Source organism: Aotus nancymaae, unplaced genomic scaffold (genome assembly GCF_030222135.1).
Source record: "Aotus nancymaae isolate 86718 unplaced genomic scaffold, 86718_ANA_hifiasm-v0.15.2.pri h1tg000057l, whole genome shotgun sequence".
Classification (NCBI taxonomy): Eukaryota; Metazoa; Chordata; class Mammalia; order Primates; family Aotidae; genus Aotus; species Aotus nancymaae.
The window spans coordinates 13,045,208-13,064,095 of NW_026988471.1; the positions used below are offsets into that span (position 1 = coordinate 13,045,208).

General features: G+C 36.6%; 1 pseudogene; it reads right to left on the minus strand.

Moving 5' to 3' along the window:
- Positions 1–216: 216 nt before the first annotated feature.
- On the minus strand, positions 217–1,465 carry LOC105707749 (ubiquitin carboxyl-terminal hydrolase 21-like; annotated as a pseudogene).
- Between the last annotated feature and the right edge of the window lie 17,423 nt (positions 1,466–18,888).

The window sequence follows — 18,888 nt, forward strand, 5'->3', positions numbered from 1 at the left end:
TTCCTTTCTCCTTCCACAATCACAAGTTCAGCTGGGCACTTTGCTTTTTTTTTTTTTTTTCTTAATAAATTCACAAAAAGTGAAATTGCAGAGGGTCTGGGGGCTGTACATGGGCAAGGGCTTGGTGAGCTCTGTACATGGGGCTGGGAGACAAGGGAGCCTCCAGGTGGAAGGGTACTTTTTAATTAAAAAAAAAAAAAAATAGACGTCTCTGAGGTAAATGGGGAGTCTGGGGCTTAAGGGTGTTTAAAGGGCTTCACAGGTGCCAGGGCTTAGAGAGGGCATCACAGGCACCGGGGTGGCTCCTGCATCAGTTGGTAGAACAGCACGCAGCCCTCACTGGATGCCACCTGGTTTTCACTGACAGGGGAGACACGAGAGTCGTTGTAGACATGCCAACCAGTCTGGCACCGGCACAGGGTTGTGTAGTGGCCATAGTGGACGCTGCCTGAGTGGTTGCAAAGGGCATACAGCTGGTATACAGGACTTCCGGCTTTGTCACTGGCAAAGTCCCCTAGGCTCAGTCGCTGCAGTGGAAAGTCTACACCTACTGAACTTTTCTTGATGGAGCCTCGGGAGGCAGAAAATCGATTCAGATGGAGCACGAGGATCTGGGGGAATCTTTGTACTGTCAACTTTTTGGTACTTCGAGTTTTCTGCCGACATCGGTCACACACTGGGGCATTCTCCGACTCTAGCTCTTCTTCCTTGGTGAAAAGGTTGAAAAAAATCCCACAGAGACACCTTGCCCCCAGCAAATCCTTTCTTGGGGATGGGCAGGGACAGGTCACAAAAAACCTCGAAGGTCGTGGAGCGATACCCACAGGCCTGGCACTTGAGATAACTTTTCAACTGGCCCACAAACAGGTCCACAATCTTGCTGTCCTCTCGCTCCAGGTAACGCTTCCACATTAGGTTGGCTCGGTCATCATCACTTAAGTCAGGTTCTTCTAGCAGAGCCCCACCTCGGCGGGGTGGAGAGGGAGCTGGACCACTGGCAAGGATTTCTGGAGCCCGTCGGCCTCGGTGGTTGATTTCAAGGTGCAGCCGCTCCATGAGGAGCTTCAGGAACTCTTGGGCATCCTGCTGGCTGTATCCAGAGAAGGAGGGAACATATTTCTGGAAGACAGTTCGGAATCGAGTAGGATTCACAGCTTCGCAGGAGTCAGGGTGCCAGAGGGCACCAATCACATCTGCAAAGCCTTCAGTGAGCTCTTGGGTTCGGCCTCCTTCAGCCACCTCTTGCCGGAAGTCCCTTCTCAGACAGAAGTCCCAAAGAGGTCGAGTGCTGCTCAGACATTGCAGCACAGCATTCAGGAAGCACGTGTTTCCCAGGTTTCGAAGGCTGACATGACCAGAGCCCAGAAGCAGTGTGTGATGAGCCATCTTGTCATCAGAGAAGAAAGGCTCAGAGGATCAGGCGGATATCATGTGGAAGGAGCCATGGGAAGCAGGGGGCTCTGTCCGTATGCTGAACAGGGTTGGGGGTTCAGGAAAGCCCCCTAGGCGGCGGAGAGAAGTGCTACGTCTCAAAGTGGGTGGCTCAGGCCAGAGGGCCAAGCGGCTCAGTGCAGCCCCAAGCTCTCCGGTGCCACGGTGCCCTCCCAAGGCAATCCCCATTGGACGCAAGTCCCCACTGCTCACAGACTTGGAACGGGTTAAGTTGGTCCGAGATGGGAGAGGCAAAGCCACAGTTGCGGGTGGTGAGCCTGGCAGGGGAACCCTATGATCTGCTCGAAGGGGGCCTCTGGCACTTTGCCACCCCCTGTAAAACACATTTTCCAGGCTCTCTTCTAGAGAAGTGTGGCCATGAGACAGAGTTCTGGCAAAGATGTAAGCATACTTAATACATTTATTTAAGCAATTATGTAAAGATAATGGGAGATTTTTAAGAACGCTTTATAAAGGAAATAATACATTAAAGAAGAAAACTAATCATTAATATTAGTGAGAAAGAGGGAGAGCAAGAAAATATAAATGTGACAAATTACAGGTGGTGACTCTGGACAAAGGATATGTGGGGGTTCTTTGTACTATTCCTGCAGTCTACTATAGGACTGAAATCACCTCTAAATAAAATCATGTTAACAAAAGAAGTTAAAAAAGAAAAAAAGAAATTGTACTGGTTACCAAAATTCTTCCTTCCCAAAGACACTAGGAAAAAAGAAAAGTAGTTTTTTTAAGCTTCCATTTAAAATAATTTCATATATACAGCAAAATGCAAAAATAATACAGTTTATGTATATACTTTCTCTGTTTACTGCTCACATCTTGTATAATCATATATACTTGTCACAATTAAAGTGTTCATACTAGGACAACACTACTTACATAATGGCAGATTTTATTCAGATCAGATTTTACTGGGTTTTCAACGAATCTATTATTATTATTATCATTATTATTATTATTTGGGAGACAGAGTCTTGCTCTGTCCCCCCAGGCTGGAGTGCAGTGAGTGGTGTCATCTTGGCTCAGTGCAACCTCCGCCTCCCAGGTACAGGCAATTCTCCTGCTTCAGCATCCCAACTGGCTGGGATTACAGGTGTCCGCACCACACCCAGCTACGTTTTTGTTTTGTTTTGGTTTGTTTGTTTGTTTTTTTTTTTTTTTCCATATTTTTAGTAGAGATGGGGTTTCACATATTGGCCAGGCTGGTCTAGACCTCCTGACCTCAAGTGACCCACCCGCCTTGGCGTCCCAAAGTTCTAGGATTACAGGCGTGAGCCACCACGCCCAGTTCCGACTAAACTACTTTTGTATCCCACATTTGTTATGCCTTCTTACTCTCCTTTAGCCTATAAACATTCATTCCTTAGTTATTCTGTGTTTTCCTTGACCTCGACACTTTTGAAGAATACTGGTCATGTCTTTTATAAAAATATCCATCAGCTTTGATTTGTTTCTCATGACTACACTGGACTCATGCAATTCTGGCAAAGAATACTCAAAGAGTGATGTGCTTTTTTCAGTGGGTCATATAAGGAGGTATGTGATGGCAACAGAGCTTATTGCTGGTGATATTAAGCTTGATCACTTATCTAAGGTTGGGAATGTTGGTTTTCTCTGATGTAGAGTTACTATTTTTTTTCCTTTGTAATAAATAAATATCACGGATAATTGTAGACTACAACAGGAGATACACCTCAAAATTTCACCTACTAATTATAGACTTCATTGGTGGATCTATCCTGAAATGATTATCACTATAGTGTTCTAGTGATTTTTAATCCTCCTCTTTCATTTTTTAAGGATGAATTGATTTTTCTCACCCATTTATTTATTTACCCTATTAATATTTATTCATTTATATCAACACAAATTCTTGGACATTGATTTTAATCTATTTTAAATGCTCTTTTTTGAAGTTGAGTTTAAATAACTTTTTTTTTAAAAAAAAGATTTCCTTTGTTTTATGCAATATGTTTTAGACAATAAAAATTGAGAGTAATTTATTTAACTCATTTTATGAGCTGTGCATGACTCAAGAGAGCCTGAGGAGACTTCCAGCTTTACTAACAGTTAGCTGTGGGCTTTTCATAGGGTACCTATTGCCTCAGCTGCATGAAGGAGGACACTATTTATGACACAAATCTCCTTCTTACAGGTGAATGGGAGTCACCCCAGCCCTCAAAGAACTCATGGTCTAGTCTGGTGTGAGTGAGACATAAAACCAAAACAAGTTACCAGAGAGTTGGGAGAAGTTTTAGTGTCAAACTCCTACAAAAACTACTTTGAATTTTTTCTGAGCACTTTTTTTTCCATAGTTTTTAACATAGTGAATTATTAAATTGACTTTTAAAAATCCCTCTCATTGATTGCTTGAGCATGGTTTGTGATCCCACATCAGCAAACATATTAAGTCATTACAGTAAGTTTTTATTTATTTTTGTGACTTATTTTCTATCACTACCCCTTTCTTTTTGCCACTTCAATTTTTTACAGATTTGAGATTTTTTTATATTTAATATTCTTTCATAAGCTAACAATTATTTTCTGAAGAAGAGATGTGATCAATGAATAGATATTAATATTACTATAATGATTATACTGTAATATATCAACAATAAACTAAATGTTTATAAATGATAATGGATAATAAATAGATGAAAAAGATGGATGTAATAAATCTTCCAGTGATTCTAAAGAAGACTTGACAAAGGTTTAACTCTAATTTGGACCTGGAATTGTAATTAGGAATTAAGTGGTCTGACTGGGCGCTGAGGATGTCTCTGATTAAGGGCAAAGCCACAGTGCAGAACAACACAGAAAAAATCCTTTAATCTGTAATGAACATATTTTTCTTTTCCTTACCTGCCTAGTGTATTTACTCCAAGACCAAATATTAGAATGTAAACAAAGCATATTGAGCACTTTTATAAACTTTATGTAGCATTATTAGCATATCTCTTTTTTTGCCCCCTAAAATGTGCTTGTTTACAGGCAAACAATTTGTAGTTGGAAATTGTGACCTTTTATTTCTGTAAAATTCAACTAGAAGCTTTTTTATTAAAAATAAGTAAGTGACAACAGTCAGTATCTAATTTACTTTGACTCTACTTTTGAAAAATATTAATATTCAAATAAAAAAAAAATTTGCCAGTCCCTAAAACCTAGAATACATGCAATTATTACTTTCTTCAAGTTTTTAACATTCAGAATAACTGAGTTATCGACGTCAACAGCCGAATGGTGATTTCTCTGGTTCTACAAATTATTTGATTACATGCCCTTAAGACAGCAAATCAATTCGTCCTCTGACACTGTTGTGACTGATACTGTCTGACTGGTCTCAACTTGTCAATGGACAGGACCTTTCTCTAAGAAACAGACTTAATTTGATTTATTTGAGTTTCTTTCCAGCAGAAACACATATTCTTTCAAACCTTTATGGGGAGTTAAATATTTTTTATTTTGTTTCTTTTTAAGTTTTTCTTTTTTCCTTTGTTTTTGTTTTGGAGCATTCAAATTTTGTTCTCTTTTGAAAGAAACTGCCATACTTAAATTTCAGATTATTGTTGTAAGCAGGTACATAAGGCCAGTGCTGCAGTCATCTGTGTATCTAAAGTAGTACATTTGATAGAAAGAGAAACCATTTATCATGTGATAGTGAGAACAAGGGACTTTTGTTTAGAAAATCTGTATTCTGGCTTTGCTTCTTGAAAATAGGTCAGGCATGGTAGCTCATGTCTGTAATCACAGCACTTTGAGCAGATCACCTGAGGTCAGAAGTTCAAGACCAGCCTAGGCAACGTGGTGAAACCCTGTATGTACTAAAATACAAAAAAAAAAAAAAAAAAAAAAAAATTAGCCAGGCATGGTGGCAACTGCCTGTAGTCCCAGCTACTCAGGATGCTGAGACAGGTGAATCACTTGAACCTAGGAGGCAGAGTTTGCAGTGAACTGAGATGGCACCACTGTACTCCAGCCTGGGTGACAGAGGGAGACTCCATGTCAAAAAAGAAAAAAAAAAAAAAGAAACCAATGCCATCTTTGGAAAATGACTTGCTCTACATTAGCATTGGTTTTCTTATTTATTTAATAAGATTCTACATGTAGTCTGCCTGGCTAACAGGCACATTATTAGCACTTCTTTTTAAAATTATTTTTAAATTGTGTTGTTGAATCTGGTGCCTTGAAAGGTCAAAGATATCAAGTTGATTTATATAAGTCAATTTGAAAATAAAACTAGCAGTTATTTTATTGAGCTTTCCTTTTCCCCATGGAGAAAACTGAACCCCAGAAATAGCTGTAATTGGTCAAAAAGCTCTCATCAAGCTGGGGCCAAAGCTAAGACTAGAAAATCAATATGCTTTCCCAGGTTAAAGCAATGTTGCTTAGATTTTGTTGTATTTCAATGTATCTTTTCAGATTGTGTGATATGGAAAGAATCACCAAATGTACAAGGTAGATATGTAAGTGGTATTATGTAAGTGACAGTGAAGCACTACCAGAACTCTGAGAGTTAATGTACCAATGGAATTCATCCACAACACAGTGAATGACACCCTAGAGCCACAAAAGCCCTCTTAGAGATACACATTATCACAATCCCAAAGCCAAGGCGGGAAAACAAAACCTTATGTATACCTTAAATCAGTTTTGAGACAACCATACAAATAATATATCTAAAGAAGAAAGATCTTTTAGCAGAGAACATTAGAAAAAAGTAGTGTTAGGCATGCTGGACTGTTCTAATGGAACAGCTCTTTTGTTATTTGTTTTCTATGGTAGTTGGTTTTGATTGTAGGCAGAGATACAGCAGGTTATTTTACTGGTATGTCGTTAGCTATTCACCTCTTCCATTTGACTCTTCTTGATTCATTTTTGTGATTATCCAATAACCATGTGATCATCATTTGGCATCCTGTACAGCTTTTCTACATTGTGAGGCCCATTTCAAATGGCAATTGCTTTCTCAATGAGAAGTAATAATTATCACCTAGATAAACAAATTATTAACCTGTTTGACTAGGAATTGATCTCCTTAAATTTAATTACCGAGAGAAGTAGGTATACTACAGATGCTGGAATAGCTGAGTATGTCAGAGAACAGGAGCATTAGACCAGGCCAGAGAATACCAAGAACCTACTTAGAGGATTCTAAGATGGCCTAGGGGCCCTGAGAATGAAGTCTGAGACTCCTTCTATGACCAGCAAGGACAAGAGGTGGCCTGGGTCTGGTATTCACTGAAAAATGTGCCCTTTGTCTGTTGTTTAAACTTGTGGAGCAGATGTGGATTTAGGACAACAACATTCTGGGCAAATTCAAGGTCAGAATTAGGGAAATTAGTAAAAAATTACTCTCTAAAAATAAGACTAGGTTAAAAGAAGTAACCTCTGTATAAAGATAAAATCTTCAAATGAAATTGGGCAGAGGAAATTTCTAGTTTAATATATGAAAAAGAAAAGCATACATAGTATTAAGAAAACAGGTAGAAAAATAACTATGAGTTCAAAATCCAGCTCTTTCACTTTTCTACATACTGAACACTTACCCATGGAACTCTGTTATTATAGATCTATATGTATATCTGTAATAATAGTTATTATAAATATATATATATATGTCACTATTTTTAAATAGTTCTGACTCATAATAAATACTTAATAAATGCAAAATGCAGAGAGATGTGTCCATGGTTCTCTCAGCTGCTGACTTATACAGGCTCAAAACTTTTAAAGAGGTCAAAGTAGAACAGATGGCAGCCTGGAAATAACTGAAAATAACAGGCCACAAACAAATGAAGGTATAAAACTGGGCCAGTACATAATTATACCAGATTGGAATGATTACAATATGACCCAAGAAGCCAGCTTCAGGCCTCAAGGCTTAGACGAAGCAACCAATTATGAGTGAAGATGAAATGAACAACATATATATTTCTTTATTTTCCACAGTGCTTCCTTATCAGTTATATCTGTTAAGTTTCATGTATTAAAATTTCCATTTCATGGACAAGGATTACAACTAAGAAAAAATAGAGTAACTTTCCTAATATTAAGAAAATTATGGGCCGGGCGTGGTGGCTCATGCCTGTAATCCCAGCATTTTGGAAGGTCGAGACAGACGAATCACCCGAGGTTGGCAGCTCGAGAACAGCCTTACCAACATGGAGAAACCCAGTCTCTACTAAAAATACAAAATTAGCCAGGCATGGTGGCGCATGCCTGTAATCCCAGCTACTCAGGAGACTGAGGCAGAAGAATCGTTTGAACCCGGGAGGCAGAGGTTGCAGTGAGCTGAAATTGTGTCAATGCACTCCAGCCTGGGAAACAAGAGTGAAACTGTCTCAAAAAAAAAGAAAGAAAGAAAAGAAAAGAAAAATAAAAGAAAAGAACGAAAAGAAAATTATTTGAGAAAAAATATTAGCTCTATTGTGGTAGAGAAATAATATAGAAATAATATTCATTCATTTCACAAATATTAAGAAAAGTATCTTAGTAAACAAGACAAATTAACTCCCTTCCCTTATAGATATTTCTCTAGTGTGAATAAAAAAACACAGTCATTTGCATAAGAATTGCCACTTATTTGCTAGATGACATTTATTGGGCAGAGTGAGGCTGGGACACGGGATAGTTCTCTGATTATTCCTGCTAGTTAAGCATGAATTTAAATTCATACTTAGCTAAGTATTTAAAAATTCTACTGTAGAAAAGGAATCCATGTTTTTTTCTATTATTGAACAAATCAAAAGCTTGAGAACAATTTAAGGGCCTTACATTCAAAGACAATCATCAGTTAAAAATCTTATCATGTTATTTGAAGCTGCCTAGAGTTGAATGTCTACAAAACATGTTTGGGGGATACCATGTAGCTTTGGCAGTAGAGAGTTATGGAAGAAATGCATTGTACAGGTTTTCTGAGATGGGTAGCTGCTTCTGAATGTTCTGAAGACCTTGGAGAAAAAAAATGGCAAACATGGGTGTTTAAAATAGACATTTTCTATGACAGCTCTGCTATGTCGACATAGGATTTCATGAAACCAAATTCAAAGCTGTACTCAACAAGAGTCTGAATTACAATGTTAATTGAATTTATACCTCTTCAGGTCTCCTATGTTCAGATCAGAAATAAATGGGACTCTAATAATTGGTACTGAGATCTTAAATCCCCAAATCCCAGGGGTGAAGAAAGAAATCTTTTCTCCCTGTAGGAGGAGATTTGCTTCCCTGAGACCAAAGATTTTAATAATAATTCTCCCAGAAGCAGCTGCCTTGCACAGGCAAGTTGAATCTTCTTAACACTCACTGTATCCCACTCACTTTTCAAAACCTGTGTTGAGACACAAATCCAAATAGATACCAAGGAGCGTAAATACAAAGTCTGAGAAGAGTTACCATGCATACAAAAATATTACAAATTTACCAACTCACATATATAGAAAACCAGGAAATATGTATAGAATGAACTCCAAAGACATTTGAAGAAGGCAAGAAGAATGTAAGGTTGGATCAGCATCACAGTTGCCAGAGTTTTGAGATTGAAAGTTTATGGAAGCAGCATGAATGAAATCCAGATTTAATGGCAACACTGCTTCCATTGTTTCAGTCACATGCTCCCACTCCTGCCACTGGATTGCTTTAGCCATATTCTGCTGTTTTTGCATGTTTTGTTGAGTCTTGGAAATTCCTGTTCTAGTCTCAGGATTACTGAACCAAATTTCCTGTTGGAGATATTTTGACTACATCCATATTCTATTGGAGGTCTGAGAATTTGCAGGTTGGTTCTCAGCAGGCTTTCTCATGTAGAAATCATTACAAGAATATGCAGGTGTTACTCATGATTTGTGGAATGTCTTTAAGAAATGTTCTTTTAAATGATTCCATTTTTTCTCTAGTTCCGTTTTCTGTGTGTTTTAACTATAAAAAGTAATAGTGGATTTATTCTGCTATCTTTAATACACTATATTTTAAATAAGAAAACAGAGGTTTAGCGAGATTAAATATTTTGACCAAATGCACACAGCAGCTGAGAATTAAAAACTTGTCTGTCTGGATCCATATTTTTATTAAAAAGAAAATAACCCTGCCTTTAGCCAGGGGATGAAAGCTTATATACCACCATGTGACAAGACGATGGATCTTACTACACTTTTTGGCATGAGCGTTGGCAATGAGAAATGTCCTAACCTCAGAAATGATGCCGTCTAGCCCAGCATCTCTAAACTTGCATTCATGCTGGGACTTAACTTTCATGCTTAATAAGATTAAGAAGAAGGTATTTGGAATTAAAGTAATGCTAGTGACACAGTGACATCAAAGTTAGAATTTCTTATTTTCAACTCTAGCTTATCTACTTATTTATTTTATAATACTCTTCTCTGCTTCCTACTATATCTTAGTAGCAGCCAAATATAAACATCATAAATTATATAGGCAAATTCACCTTTATCTGTGACTGTTATCCACACTACACGAAGCAGCATGGATTTGAAGAAACATGATGCAAATGGGGAAAACACCTTACTGCTTTGTAGCTTTGCTTACCTCAGGCTCAACATCTTTAAACTCCTGTTTTAATGTCTGTAAAATGAGAATAACATTCTGCAGGGTTGTGGAAGATTAAACATGCTTGGTGTAAAGCATTCACACAACATTAATATTAACACTGAACTACATATATAATCTTGGGCACCTTGACCTTTTGGAATTTGTTTCTTCAACTTCTAAACATCAACAGTCACACTTATGCATAGAGTGTTGTTGTGAAAATTAGATGCAATACAACCATCACTCTCATGAACTAAGTGTAAAACTGATATAAATGTCCATCACTGTCTCTATCTAACTCACAAATCTTTCAAAAGGAAGTGAAAAAGTAGAGCAAAATATTAATTTAACTCAGAGGGGATTATTTTTATTAAGTTATTATTGAATACTTAATCGTTGTCAAATATTGTTTTAGGCATTGGGAATACATCAATTAAAAAAATACCTTAAAATTTTTTAGACTTCAGACATAGACAGAGGAGATGTGCATAGGTCTCTAAGTCTATCAAGAGGAAGAAAAAAAGTCTACCCTGAGAATTCTTGAACACATACTCAAGTTTGTTTGGAAACTGAATTCACATTACCAACATGCTCTTACCCTCATACATAAAAATGGAATATTAAGTTTAGAAAAAGTCTCAAAGTCATGTCAAAGTAATCAAGTGCATTTTTTATCTAAAGACAAACATTGATTACTGGATCTAAATATAAAGTTCCATTAAATATAAACTCACAGTTTCATAATTTTAAAAAATGGTAGGCAGGCTGTCAAGGTAGAAGCCCCTTACCCCCATGAATTATAGTAACAAATAAACTGCAAACCAAATCTCAAAAGCCTGTACTTCTCAGACTTCTCAGACATAAAATATTAATATTTCAAATTACGTTTTAAATTACATAAGCAATGAAACAGATAGAACAGAAAATTATCAGAAGAGTTCAGGTACATTTTAAAATTTAAAAAGAACTTCTAGAAATTAAAAATTTAATATATGACAAATACACTTACTGGATTAATTAAATGAGCAAATAAAAAATAAATCAGAGCAGAAAAAGTATTTTAGAATGTAGCAAAAAAAAGCAAAAATAAAAACTTATGAAAAAAATCAAACAAATGGACAATTAAGTAGGAGTCTTTAGGGTATTATTAAGTAGAATCCAGAGGGAAAACAAATACAGAGGCAACAAACAAATAGAAATTTACTCTATTCCAGAATTGATAATAATAAGCAACCCTGAAATTCATAAAGTTTAGTCAAGTTTAAGCAAGATAAATAGAAAAAAATTCATAAATAAGAAGTTTACTACAGATTATAAGAAAATAACCTTGGAGGAATAGCAACTAAAATTATATCAATATAGATACTGAAAATGCATGAGTTTTAGAGCTATTTTAAAATGTGAAGTGCACACGACTATATGATAATTTGAACATGGAGTGTTAGAAGGAGTGAGGTACCAAAGGTGGAAGTTAGGTTTGCAACTTGCTTCACTGACTGGATGTGGAAACTATGCTCTGATATAAGAAACAATGGGAAGGAATCAAATCTGGTGTGTAAAGCAGGAGAACAAAGCAAATAAATAGGGGTCTAGGAATATTGTCTTTGAGGTGCTTATATTTATTCAAATTGAGAAATCAAGCAGTCAGGTAGCTAGACAGGTAAGAGATAACAAAAGGAAGCTCTCAAGTGTGGATTTGTATTTGAGAGCAATCAGCATCAAGGTGGTTGATTTAAGTGTTGGGAAAGCATAAGATTGTGTGGAAACAGATTATAGAGAAGGAGAGTTGAAGGTCTGGGGAAAAATGTTAAGGGACTCTAAAATTGAATGGCTAAATGTAGGAGAAGCCTATAAAAATAATCATAAAAAGGGAACAAACAGAGATGGATAAAACAGTGACATTTCATTCTGATTAAACCTGGAGTGTATGGTGTAATTGAATCCAGGTGTGTTTCAAGAAAGAAGAAATAGAAAAATCAATATAACGAATGAAAAAGATGCCCTTTGGATTTAGCCAGCTGGAGGTATTTCATCAGCTGGGTGGATCAGGGAAATAGCCACATTGGAAAGAGATGAGGGGTTGGAGGGAAATGAATAGATGTGGACAATACATTGAAACATTATTTCAAAAAATTATTTGTCAAATGGAGATTTATGAAGGGTACCGGTTCACAGAAAAGTTTGTTTCAAATGTCCATATATATATATGTTTATGGGGTTGGAAAAAATAAGACTAATAAATATCGTGATAATCCTAATAATGGGAAGGGGTTGGAGCCCAGGGCAGAGGTGGAGGGATTTTTACTACACCAATGCATAATATGTTCTGTATCACAGTAGTTCTCAAAGTACAGTTATCAGGCCAGCAACATCAGCATCACTTTGGAATGCTTTAGAAGTTAAACACCATGACGGTAGGGACCAGTGATCAATAATTTAACAAACTCTCCAAGTAATTCTGATGCATGCTAAAGTTTTACACTTACTGATCTATTGCAACAAAACAGAAAAATGAAAGGAGGGGTGTGATGTAACCAAGGTTTATGTGTTTGCTGAATGAAAGTAAAGAGATTTCCCATCTGATAGCTTATATGTTCTTAGTTAAGAAGGAGGTATCAGTAATATTGAAAGATGAAATGAGTTGGTCACATTTTCAAGGAGGAAAAATGTGTTTCATTCAGAGAATGAGTTGACTAAACTATTATAGTTTCCTGGGAAAACTGACGTCCTGTTTTAGGTTTGCAATTATTAAATAATAGTGATACTCACATGCCCTGTTGTGTGAACTTTTCTAGTACTGTTAAGAAGTTCACTTGAAAATGAGAAAACAGATACTATAATCTGTTGATGTAAAATTTGAATGTCAGTGATATGAAGGTATGTCCAAGAGTAATTAATAGTGGAATGATAGACTCTAAAATTTAAGTTGAATAAGAAAATAGTTAAAAGTAAATAGTGCTTGAAATTGAGCAAATGTACATTTCTTAAAATAAGGAGTTGACAAGTAAAATTTAAGGAGAGCTGGTTGAATTTGACAGCTGATTAACTGAGTTAGTGATCTTATAGTTGGAATTTTTTCAGGTTTTTGGAGTGTAACCTGGGGGTGGGTTGCTAAGGCGAAGGGAAGAAATCCATTGAAGATGGCCAGGAAATTGGAAGAATTATTTGTGGTAGATAACCAGCCAGGACAACAGATCCTAATGATTCTTGATTTCTGGTTTTTACAGCCTTGTATACTTTCCTCCTGATATAATTTGGCTGTGTTCCCACTCAAATCTCTCTCCTCTCTCAAGTTTTGTTTATTATACTTTAAGTTCTGGGGTACGTGTACAGATGCGCAGGTTTGTTATATAGGTATGCACATGCCATGTGATTTGCTGCACCCATTAACCTGTCGTCTACATTAAGTATTTCTCCTAATGCTATCTCTCACTTAGCCCCCTACACCACAACAGGCCTTGGTGTGTGATGTTCCCCTCCCTGTGTCCATGTGTTCTCATTGTTCAACTCCCACTTATGAGTGAGAACATGCAGTGTTTCTTTTTCTGTTCCTGTGTTACTTTGCTGTGAATGATAGTTTCCTGCTTCATCCGTGTCCCTGGAAAGGACATGAACTCATCATTTTTTATGGCTGTATAGTATTCTATGGTGTATATGTGCCACATTTTCTTTATCCAGTTTATCACTGATGGTCATTTGGGTTGGTTCCAAGTCTTTGCTGTTGTAAACAGTGCTGTAGTAAAAATACGTGTGCATGTGTCTTCACAGTAGAATGATATATAATCCTTTGGGTATATATCCAGTAATGTGATTGCTGGGTCAAATGATATTTCTGGTTCTAGATCCTTGAGAAATCACCACACTGTCTTTCACAATGGTTGAACTCATTTACCCTCCCACCAACAGTGTAAAATCATTCCTATTTCTCCACATCTGTTGTTGTTTCTTGACTTTTAAATGATTGCCATTCTAACTGGTGGGAGATGGTATCTCATTGTGGTTTTGATTTGCATTTCTCTAATGACCAGTGATGATGAGCTTTTTTTCATGTTTGTTGGCCGCATAAATGTCTTTTTTTGAGGAATGTCTGTTCATATCCTTTGCCCACTTTTTGATGGGATTGATTTCTTTTTTCCTGTAAATCATCAGAGTAAACAGGCAACCTACAGAATCAGAGAAAAAATCTGCAATCTATCCATCTGACAAAGGGCTGATATCCAGAATCTACAAAGAACTTAAACACATTTACATGAAATCAAATCTCATCTTGAATTCTTGTGGGAGGGACCTGGTAGGAGGTAATTGAATCATGGGGGCAGGTCTTTTCTGTGCTGTTGTCTTAATAATGAACAAGTCTCACAATATCTGATGGTTATAAAAAGGGGAGTTTTCCTGCACAAGTGCTCCTCTTTTGTCCTGCCACCATCCATGTAATATATGACTTGCTCTCTTTGCCTTCTGCCATGATTCTGAGGCTTCCCCAACTATGCGGAACTGTAAGTCCAATTAAACCTCTTTCTTTTGTAAATTGTCCAGTCTCAGGTATGTCTTTATCAGCAGCATGAAAACGGACTATTAGAATAAATTGGTACCAGTATTGTGAAGTGTTGCTGAAAAGATACCCAAAAATGTGGAAGCAGCTTTGGAACTGGGTAATAGGCAGAGGTTGGAACACTTTGGAGTGCTCAAAAGAAGACAATTGTGAAAAAGGACTAAAACATCTCCCATATTGAATCATGGCCAAACTGCACAACCAAGTGAATACTGAGGAAGTGATAGTGTGTGATTTTTGAGGTGTCATTTCATTTATTATTTTGCCTAACTAAAATTACTCACCATAAGAAGCTAGCCAATTGCCATGTAAACCATCTAGCAGCTTTCTGGAGAGGTCTATATAGTGAGAAACTGACATCTCCTGACAAATATAAGAAGGAACTTAGCAATAATATGACAGAGCCCCTTTGGAAGTGGATCCTCCATCCCCTGTCAAGCCTTCAAATGACTGCAGCCCCAGTTGACATATGATTGAAAATCCTGAGAGCCCCCAAGCCAGAACCACCCAAGTCACTCCCGAATTTCTGACCCACAGGGAATATAAGAGATAGTGTATGTTTATTGTTATATTATGCCATAAAATTTTGGAACAATTTGTTATACAACAATAGATAACTAATGCAGCATTCATGTAAATATTGTGGTCATGTATTATGATTACAAGAAAAAATGGAATAAAAGGAATTAACCAGTTTCTAAAATCCTTGAAAAATATTTTATCTTGCCTAGATTATTATGAAAAACCAGAAAAGTGAAGGGGGAGGGAATTCTATTATTCACGAAGACAAGTTAATTTTATAAAGTGGGTGATGAGAATTCTTCAGATTTCTATTTTCTTATCCTAGGTTAAATGCAGTTGAAAAAAATCTACAAACTGAAGTAATCTTATAGTCAGCTTTGGCTGAGCAGATCAAGACAATTATATTTACTTTTTTTTAAGAATAGTTACTGACAATAAACAAATTTGTTGTTCCCTTAATTTCCTCTCATAACCAAAGGCAAGATGATACCAAATATTGCAATATATTAAGTACTTATAGTAAGCTCTTCGAGATCATAGTAGTTTAATCTGTGCTATGAAAAGAATATATTTTTCAGGCTGGAGTCAGAAAGAATATTAGAGAAATAGTAGCATTTTTTTCTGATCTGCACTTTTGCTTGTAAGACCAGCTTTCTTCAAAAGTATTTGGGAATTAGAGTGGAACATCCTGGAAAAGGAAAGAAGTAGAGTGGAGATTGTGGAATGGAAGTCACTGACGGTGCCACATCTCTTCACAGGGATGTGATTACCAGTGAACCCTTACTTTAGCTCCTGTGCTTTATTTAATTTTTTAAATGCTCCTTTTCTTTTTTTAAAAAATGTAAGATATATTATAATTTGACTTTATTTGTAAGCCCCTTGATCTTTTCTTGCCAGTTGGGTTTAATAAAATGCCCCTTTATTCTTGCACAGTAAGCATTTTTCACAGACTTTTGAAGATAACTCTGAACATCAAAAAAGCTTGGTAAATTAATGCCCCCCAAATTCTAAGCCTTAATTAAAACAACTGCTATGTAAATTAAAATGGAGGTGAAGGGCAAACAAGAGTTTTATGCATACATGTTTTTGTAAATTCTAAAATAAATTCTGATAGTTCTTGCTTTCCAAAAATGAACACCTATTGAAAAGTTGAAAATCAAAATGTTTATATGTTCTAAAATTGTAGCACTGAGCAAAAGAAGGTGAGAAATTTGTTTTATAAATAATGTAATGACATTATAAGGGATGGGGTTAAAGAAATGATACTGATCCTTGTAATTAATATTTATGATGCAGTTATATTTGTTGCCAATGTGAGAATAATGAATTAATCTTGAAAATCTTAAGCATATGGATATGAGAAATGAGAAATCTCTTGGGCATTTATGAAGGAGACCTTGCTAGAATCGATAGAATATTGTTATTTCATTATTATGTCAGAGAAATATTTATGAGGATATGCAAACATTGAATATGCTAATTTAACAATGGAATTTTGAAAAGTGTGTCTATCAAACAAAGTTTAAAATCAAAAAGAGAGGTAAAATTTTGTGATTGTTGCAGGAACAAAATAAATATTTTTAAAATTTGTGTTGACAAGAAAATACTCAAAAGTATTGAAGATGTGATCTTTTTTCAAAGGTGCTCAATAGAAAGTTAACATGTGTTCAACAGATGCCTGTTGATAATATCCTTTATATACAATATGAGGAAACAGAGCTGTAGATATGAATTTGATTATCCAGTCCCCCAGGCGCCTATAATCCAGTTAGAGACAGACATGAAAAGAATTAAGGATAAGACCAAACGGAATAAGAGCTACATAAAGGAATACGCAACAAGCTACAGAATTCAGGAATAGTGTACATCAATAGTCAAGTAAAATTGCACAGAAAAATATACATAAAAACTTAAATTACAGAAAGTAGAAAATAGTTGTTGCTGTTTTGTGAATTGCTTCTTTTAGAGTCTATACTTGAAAGCAGGCTTCTCCATCCATGTCTCATGTCCAGCTCCATCTTAGCACCATCGGTGTGTGAAATTATCTCAACCCTGACACTGAAATTCCCATCCTATTTAAAATCTGTGTCTATTTATGCATACATGCTTTATTATGAATGAAATTTTGTATTCACTAAAACTTCCTTCCTACTCCTTTTATTCAAAGCTGAAATTATGCTTATTTCTATGCAGAAAATTACTCAATAGTCTTTATATAGTAGCATGCCTTTCCCACTTAATCCTGATGAGAGAAACTGTTAGTTTCCGTTGAGAGAGGGAATCCAGATTTCCTAAAGGAAGATGAGTTTAGGGGTTAGTGAACAGAACAGACTAATTTGAGACAGGAGTTTCAGTGCTTTAAAATGCACTGAGCTACTGAAAGTGGCCTACAGATTCAATGCAATCCCTTTCAAAGTCCCAGTGCCATTTTTTTCAGAAATAGAAGAAAACAATTCTAAAATTCATATGGAAATACAAAGGACCCTGAATAGCAACACCAATCTTATGTTCTCTGCCTCAGTTTACATATTTATGCAGGGCATGTATACCTTACATAATTAAGGGAACATATCAGAGCAGATTTAACATCCTTGTTTGTCAATTGTAACAGTTAGGTCATCTGGATTGGTCTCAGTTCCTTATCTTTTATTTTGAGGGGTTCATGTTTTCCTTTTACTTCACAGGTCAGATAATTTTGGATTGCATCCTGGAAAACAGAAATGTGGATTCTGTTGTTTTTTTCTGTTGTGCTTCTTTTGTTTCATACATAGTTGACTTGGTTGGACCCAAACTACAAACTATTTCTTGGGTGACAGTTTAATCTTTTATCTGTAACTGAGCAGCTACATCTGCTTTATATGTACCTTGTTCTGAGGTCTGTCAGGAATGTGGAAGACAGAATTTGGGGATTCCCTCTCTGGCTAATTTATTTCTGAAACCTCCTCATCTCTTTCAAAACTTCGTCTGACAAAAGGCTGATATCCAGAATTTACAATGAGCTAAAAAAGATTTACAAGAAAAAAACAAACAAGCCCATTCAAAAATGGGCGAAGGATATGAACAGATACTTTACAAAAGAAGACATACATGAGGCCAACAAACATATGAAAAAATGCTCATCATCACTGGTCATTAGAGAAATGCAAATCAAAACTACATTGAGATACCATCTCACGCCAGTTAGAATGGCGATCATTAAAAAATCTGGAGACAACAGATGCTGGAGAGGATGTGGAGAAATAGGAACACTTTTACACTGTTGGTGAGAGTGTAAATTAGTTCAACTACTGTGGAAAACAGTGTGGCGATTCCTCAAGGACCTAGAAATAGAAATTCCATTTGACCCAGCAATCCCATTACTGGGTATATATCCAAAGGATTATAAATCGTTCTACTATAAGGACACATGCACACAAATGTTCATTGCAGCACAATTTACAATAGCAAAGACCTGGAACCAACCCAAATGCCCATTGATGATAGACTGGACAGGAAAAATATGGCACATATACACCATGGAATATTATGCAGCCATTAAAAACGAGGAGTTCACGTCCTTTGTAGGGACATGGATGAACCTGGAAACCATCATTCTCAGCAAACTGACACAAGAACACAAAATCAAACACCACATGTTCTCACTCATAGGCAGGTGTTGAACAAGGAGAACACATGGACACAGGGAGGGGAGCACTATACACGGGGGTCTGTTGGGGGGGACAGCGGGGGAGGGTGGGGAGTTGGGGAGGGATAGCATGGGGAGAAATGCCAGATATAGGTGAAGGGGAGGGAGGCAGCAAATCACACTGCCACGTATG